Genomic DNA, 7,282 nt, shown 5'->3' with positions numbered 1-7,282 from the left:
GGCGGGAGGTCTAGGTTGGACATTAGGAAAAAGTTTTTCACTAGGAGGGTGGTGAAGCATTGGAATGGGTTACCTAGGGAGGTGGTGGAATCTCCATCCTTAGAGGTTTTTAAGCTGAGGCTTGACAAAGCCCTGGTTGGGATGATATAGCTGAGGTTAGTCCTGCTTTGAGCAGGGGGTTGGACTAGATGACCTCTGAGGTTCCTTCCAACTCTAATATTCTATGATTCTATGATTCTATGATCAATGCCACTGTCCTGGCATGGTAATTTTCTCCAGTGGGAGAATTCAGCCTCTCTCCAGTTGCATGGGATCGGATATATGGCTTTGGGAGTTGGTTTTTCCCATTCATTTAGTGTTTCCAGGACGTGCTGAGATATTCTGGTCTCTCTCAACTGCATTATTGGATGTGTTATCACAGGCAATCCTTCTTTACTTCCCCCTGCAGCTAGCCACAGCTTCTCAAACTCCTCATCGATGTTACTTTCCCATGCAATATTTCTTGTCACTTCATCTGTGGAGTGTGCAATACAGTATACTCGCTACGTCTGGACTGATGGAACAAGGCTAGCAAGTTTAATTACGCCTAGGCCGCCACTCCTCGTGCTAGCATAAATAAGTCCATTGCTCATGTCGGCAGGTAGGTGTAGCCACTCCTTGACAGCCCTCCTGATGCCATCATTGAGGGATGATAGCATCGTCTTTTTACAGTCATTGTGGTCAGCCAAGTATCATAATCTTGGACTTGTGAAGGTGTTCAATATTTCCAGCTTCTGGGAGGGTTTGACGGGGCATTGGTGATTCTTTCCAGCCAGGTAGTAAGCTTGTGAGTTAAGGCTGGTTTAGAGAACCCAATCCAGGGATCAACTCTGACCCCAAGGTATTTCTCGGATTTTCCAAGCTTCACAATTATTGATGGTATAGGAATCATGTGTTGGGCTCAGGAAAAATTCGTGGCACTTTTTGGCTCGTACCTTCAGGCCGGATAGTCCTGCAGAAGGATTCTAGGATATTAATATTTTCATTCATGCCTTCCCATGAGTCACTTAGTAGGACTAAGTCGTCAGCAAAAGCAAGAGTAGTTATTTTCTTCGTCCCGCACGAGAATCTCTTTCCGGTCTTTTCAAGCATTGTGAGCAATGGATCGAATGCCACGTTGAATAGCAGTGGTGACATGGGATCTACTTGTTTTATGCCAACTTTAATTGCAGTGGGCGGGGTGAGCTCTTTCCCTGCCTCCATTCGGGTATAGACATTCCGGTAGGAGTCATCAATGATGTTGATCAAGGCCTCTTTCTCGCAACGTCCACATGATGTGCGCGTGTGAAACTGAATCAAAAGCTTTAGCAATGTCCACAAACACAACTCCCAGGGCCTTTTTGTTTTTCTTGGCATGTTTGATTAATATATGGAGGGTCTTAAGATTTTCCGAGCAGCCAGGTGCTGCTATAAACCCCCTTTGTCTTCCATTAATTGGGCATACCTTTGTTTGTTAGTATTCGGGGAAAAAAGCCGCAGCACTATGGATCCAATGATGAGAGGTTTCCAATTCCCTATATCTTTCAGCGCCTCTGGATGCATTCTTTTTGGAATTAATAGGGATATGCATTTCTTGATGGTATCTGGAATGATACCTGTGATCATCCATGTATTGAAGAGCCCTGCCAGTGTCTCTCCCTTTTTGTCTCTGTGCACCAGATCATAGAATCATAGAATATTAGAGTTGGAAGGGACCTCAGGAGGTCATCTAGTCCAACCCTCTGCTCAAAGCAGGACTAACCTCAGCTATATCATCCCAGCCAGGGCTTTGTCAAGCCTCAGCTTAAAAATCTCTAAAGATGGAGATTCCACACTTCCCTAGGTAACCCATTCCAATGCTTCACCACCCTCCTAGTGAAAAACTTTTTCCTAATGTCCAATCTAGATCTCCCCCACTGCAACTTGAGACCGTTGCTCCTTGTTCTGTCATCCGCCACCACCGAGAACAGCCTAGCCCCATCCTCCCTGGAATCCCCTTTCAGGTAGTTAAAGGCTGCTATCAAATCCCCCTCATTCTTCTCTTTTGCAGAGTAAACAAGCCCAGTTCCCTTAGCATCTCCTCATAAGTCCTGTGCTCCAGCCCCCTAATCATTTTTGTTGCCCTCCGCTGGACTCTCTCCAACTTGTCTACATCCCTTCTGTAGTGGGGGGCCCAAAACTGGACACAATACTCTAAATGCGGCCTCACCAATGCTGAATAGAGGGGAATAATCACTTCCCGCATCCTGCTGGCAATGCCCCTCCTAATGCAGCCCAATATGCTATTAGCCTTCTTGACAACCAGGGCACACTGCTGACTTATATCCAGCTTTTTATCCACTGTTACCCCCAGGTCCTTTTCTGCACAACTGCTGCCTAGCTCGTCGGTCCCCAGTCTATAGCTGTGCATGGGATTCTTCCTTCCTAAGTGGAGGACTCTGCACTTTTCTTTGTTGAACCTCATTAGATTTCTTTTGGCCCAATCCTCCAGTTTGTTTAGGTCACTCTGTATCCTATCCCTACCTTCCAGGGTATCTACCACTCCCCCCAGCTTAGTGTCATCCGCAAACTTGCTGAGGGTGCAATCTACCCCATCCTCCAGATCATTAATGAAGATGTTGAACAAAACCGGCCCCAGGACCGACCCCTGGGGAACTCCGCTCACTTCATCAGGGCCAGGAGTAGAGTTTATATTCATCTCTTTTATGTTTTTGGTTATTTCTTTAGCCGATATCTTTCATTCAAATGCCGAGTTGTTCGCTTTCCCCTATGATTTAAATTGCCTGAATCCGTCAAAGGGAGTGACCATCTCCCACTTGTCTTTGTGCACTTTGTGGACATCAGCAAGGGAGACTTGACATTGGTGTCATTCTGTGCCATCTAGGATGATGGATGCAAGCTTTCCCCGGTTATTCTCATATAGATGTCGGTGTTTAAAGTATGAGCCTCTTTTCTCTGCTCTCTTCCTCATCCATGTTTTCTCCTTGCCTTGCCTTTTGTTGTTATTCAGCTTGGATCTTATTCTGGGTTTTGGTCTTTAATGAAGAAAGGTGGAAAGCACATCGATAGTTGTTGATTTGACCGTTGATCTTATGTTGGGCTCACCCTTGACCCACGCATTGAGGATGTCAGCCTCAAAGTTTTCCAGGACTGGTCACTGCAAGGTTTTTTTTTTTTTTTTTTTTTGCTTTCTTTAGGTATATGTTTCTCAGTCTGATTGTGGCTCTCGGTCGTTCAGATGGAGCCTCTAGATTACAAACAACTGCTCCAGGTTCTGGCATAGTGGCTTCACAGCCTATTTAGTTCAACAGACCCATTGCCGCCCTTTTGTCTTTAATCTGAATAGCAATTTTAGTTAATTTGTCTGCCATGAGTTTGTTGATAAATCTCTGTCCCAGGTACATAAAGTGGAGCTCAGTGAGAAGTTTTTCCTCCTCCTCAGTCCAACAGCTGTTGTGTTTGCCCCGCTGTGTGTTTGTTTTGGGCAGGCTCACCTGGATGCGTTCAGCATTTCAGGTTACTGGATGAGTCAGTCTCTTATGTTGGGAGAGACCTAACTTGGTGCCGAATTGTCTGGCACATATCTCGCATTCCCATTCCCCAGCTGGTTCTTGCATCCTCATCCCTTTGCATTTGGGGATGGGGCATAGGATGCTGTGAGACTTTTGATCTGTTTTTCCACACATGGAACATTGGAAAACAGCCTCTTTGTCCCCATGTTGCCGTTTTAGGTGGTCTTTCAAGACAAGCAGCTTACCAACATGATCCCCACATATTGGGCAGGCTGGGTTGTTGTTGGGTAGCTTCACCACCGCCTTTTCTTTTCTTTCTGCCCATGTCTCACTCAAATTATCGAGTTGCACTTCAGTGTTCTCACTCTGGACATTTACTATTGTTGCAGGCTCAGTAGTGTTCCCTCCTTCCTCATTTACAGGGGCATTACTCTCATGCAACTTTTCATTTCCATCCCTCCTTTCCTCAATAGAGGCATTCTTTTCATTGCTGGTGGTGGTATCTGACATATGAGGGTCTGGAGGCATGGTGGTATTTATGCTCTCCTTTCTTGTGTTCTCTATTTCCATATGAAAAATTGGGCGAAGAGGCTTCTTAGATCTTGCTGCAGTTTTCTTACTGGCAGCTTCACTGTTAGTGGTTGTCTCTGGGTTTTCCACTATGGGGAGCATACCACTTCTCAGACTGGTAGGGGTATCGGTTTGAGTACCCACACTGTGGATTCGAACTTGATAGCAAGTCAGGGGTTCGAAGCATCTGATGATGCACCTACCCCAAGGTACAATCATCTAAGCAAGGATACATTACGTTGGCCAGTTTCAGTTTCAAGTCGCGTTTGCTTTAAATTCTGCAAGCGGGGGAGAGAGCCGCTGTGGATGATTAGTTCACAGTGAAGCAAGCTGGGGAAGATGCATCAGCCCGCCAAACCAACACGCTCAGGGGATACACAAAGTACCAAGGGGGGGGTTCAGTTTCTCTCCGCCTTCTGCTACCTGGGTTCAAACTTTTATAGTTTCCCGCGGTTAGCAGGGCTAAGCTTCATTGGTGGCTATTTGCCGCATGACCTTTTAGGGTCATGGCTCAGTGTTTAGCCAACCAGGTGTGCATGATTTTCCCGGGCAGGTACTGACAGACCAACCGGGTGATTACAGTTTTCCCGGGCAGAGGCTGACCAGGTACGTGTGGGACATGCAGCTGTACTGCTGAGTCAACCCTCCCCAGGCTGCTTCTAGGGTGGCATGGATATAGTGGCGCTGCAAACACCATATTACAATTCTGTTCCTACAACAGCAAAAAAAAAGAAAAAAGAAAAAGAAACAACAACAAAGACAAGAACCTGCAAAGCACCTTATTTCTGTTTCTATTCTGCTGAGGTCCAGTAAAGCTTAGAGACAACGCTACATTATTTTTATTTTTGAGAATGCAAAAAGAGCTTTACATAAATAAATTACAGTGATTTGGATATGTGTGTGTGCCTATTTATTTGTTTTTCCTAAAGTTAATTAAGTATTTTAAGAAAAATTGTCAGGGCAAGACTTGGTGGCCGCATTTTGAAGCCACCAAAAAAGTTGTTGCAAGACCCACTGCCTTAGACTATCCCAGACTGGTGTATCTCTAAGCCTGTTCTTAAAAACCTCTAGTGAAGGAAATCCCACAACTTCCCTTGGAAGCCCATGCAATGCAAACAATGAGATCAACACAACACTGGACAAATACAAGCTGGGCTCCCGGTTAAGGGGAGAGGCTGGAATTCAAACCATCTGGGTTCAGTTCCCAGTTTTGCACCAAATTCTTAATGTGAACTTGAGCAAATTACTTCACCTCTCTGAGCTTCAGCTTCCCCATCTGTAAAATGGGGAGCAGCTGCCCACTCTTTAGGCTTTGACCTTTTTATGGCAAGAACTCTCAGTCCCTCACCATGGGTATGTCTGCACTGCAGTTAAGACACCCATGGCTGGCCTGTGCAAGCTGACTTCAGCTCACAGAGCTCAGGCTAAGGGGCTGTTTAATTCTGGTGTTGACGTTGCAGCTCTCTGGGACCCTGCCACCTCGCAGGGTCCTACAGCCAAGGCTCCAGCCTGAGCGCAGACAGCTACATTACAATTAAACACCCCCTTAACCACAGCCCCGGGCACCTGAGTCAGCTGGCCTGGCCAGATGGGGTTTTTTCATTGCAGTGTAGACATAACCTTGGGGTCTGGGCAGCACCTGTCACAATGGAGACAGTGATCTTGGTCCTGGCACAACCAAGGGGCCTGACCTTGGTTGGGATTTGTGCAGCATCTGGCACAATAGGGAGCCTGATCTCAGGCACGGTCACTGTCACACCCAGCACCACAAGCTCGCTGAGCTATTTAGGTGTCTGTGCAGTTCCTGGCACAACCCCCGCCCCAAACTTGGTCAGGGTTTGTGCCACACTTGTCACAATGGGGATCCAGCCCTTGCACAAGGTCTGTCCTGCACCCATAAGAATGGGGGGCCCCTGATCTCGCACAGAGTCTGTGCAGAGCCTTCCACAGTAGGGAAGCCCATTCTCTGAGGTCTGTGCCCCGTCCAGCACAGCAGGGACCCCGAGCTCTGTCATTTGCCCCATTTTCTCTCCACTTCACCAATGTCTAATTTGAGAGAAAAGAGGGATTAAAAAACCCCATGGATTTTGGTATTTGCAATCTAGAGAGAAAGGCGGAGCATGGGGCAGAATGTTACCAGCGTTAGAGAGGACAGGGGTCAAGCAGAGGGGATTTCATTTCCCCCTTTCTCTCCCCCTCCTCTGTCATCACCTGCTCTTCTCCTCTCCCTGTAATTCCCTGACTGCACAGAAATGGTGACATTTACATCTACCCCTTCGCACAAGTCTCTCCCTTCCTTCCTTTCCCTGTCAGCTTGTGCTCGTATTTTTAACCCTTCCTAACAAACAACAAACTCCGGCTCAAGCCTAGACACACAGCAAAGAGGAAATCAGGGTGGGGACTGGTTTCTTCCCCTCCTCCCTCCCACAGTTTAGCCCCAAGAAGGGGCAGATCCTGGCAGGGGCCGAGGGCAGAGAGTTACTGGCTGTTATAGCAGCTCGGAGCCCCAGGCCGGGAGCAGAGTCCCAGGAGCTGCCTGCGAGATCCCACCTTAGTTCCCAGGGACATTTGTGCCCAGTCACTTTTCTGCCCCTCCCCACAGCTGGGTCTCTCTCCAGCTCCCCAGGGGGGTCGGCAGAGCCCGGGGCTGCCCCCAGGCTGGTGCCAGCTGCAGAAAGTCCCCAGGCTGGGCACAGCGGGGGTTAAGGAAAGTCTCTCCCAGCCTCGACCCTTTGCTCAGCCCCGGCTCCCACATCACATTGGAGGCAGCTGCGGCAGCGCCGCACTCACCCAGGTGCCGCACGGGGCTGATCACACGCTGCTCTTCCTTTGTGCTCCCAGACTCCAACTTAACCTTTCCAAACTACTGCTGAAGCCTGAGTCCTTCTCCCCGGGGCTGGAGCACATGGCCCCCTGTGGCTCCAGGCAATTACCTTTCTTGCCACCCCCAATACCAGCTTTCCTTAAGAAACACTGTCCTAGAGAAAGGCAGAGGGGGGGGGGGGGTGGCTGCACGTGCCTGGCCAGCCCCAGGCGCCAGGTGTTGTGGGAAATGTAGTCTGTGTGAGTTCTGCATCTGCATGTAGGACTGTTTCCTCCACTCTCTCGTCCGCCCTACGCTGCGAACTGAGCCTGCCAAGAGCTGGCGACTTAGAGGGACAAGCTGGCTGCGGTCCAATCGG

This window comes from Emydura macquarii, unplaced genomic scaffold (assembly GCF_026122565.2).
Source record: "Emydura macquarii macquarii isolate MOO-44397 ecotype Brisbane River unplaced genomic scaffold, CSIRO-AGI_Emac_v2 contig_3113, whole genome shotgun sequence".
Lineage (NCBI taxonomy): Eukaryota > Metazoa > Chordata > Testudines > Chelidae > Emydura > Emydura macquarii.
The sequence above is the reverse complement of the archived record's forward strand: the minus strand, read 5'-3'. Positions refer to the sequence as shown.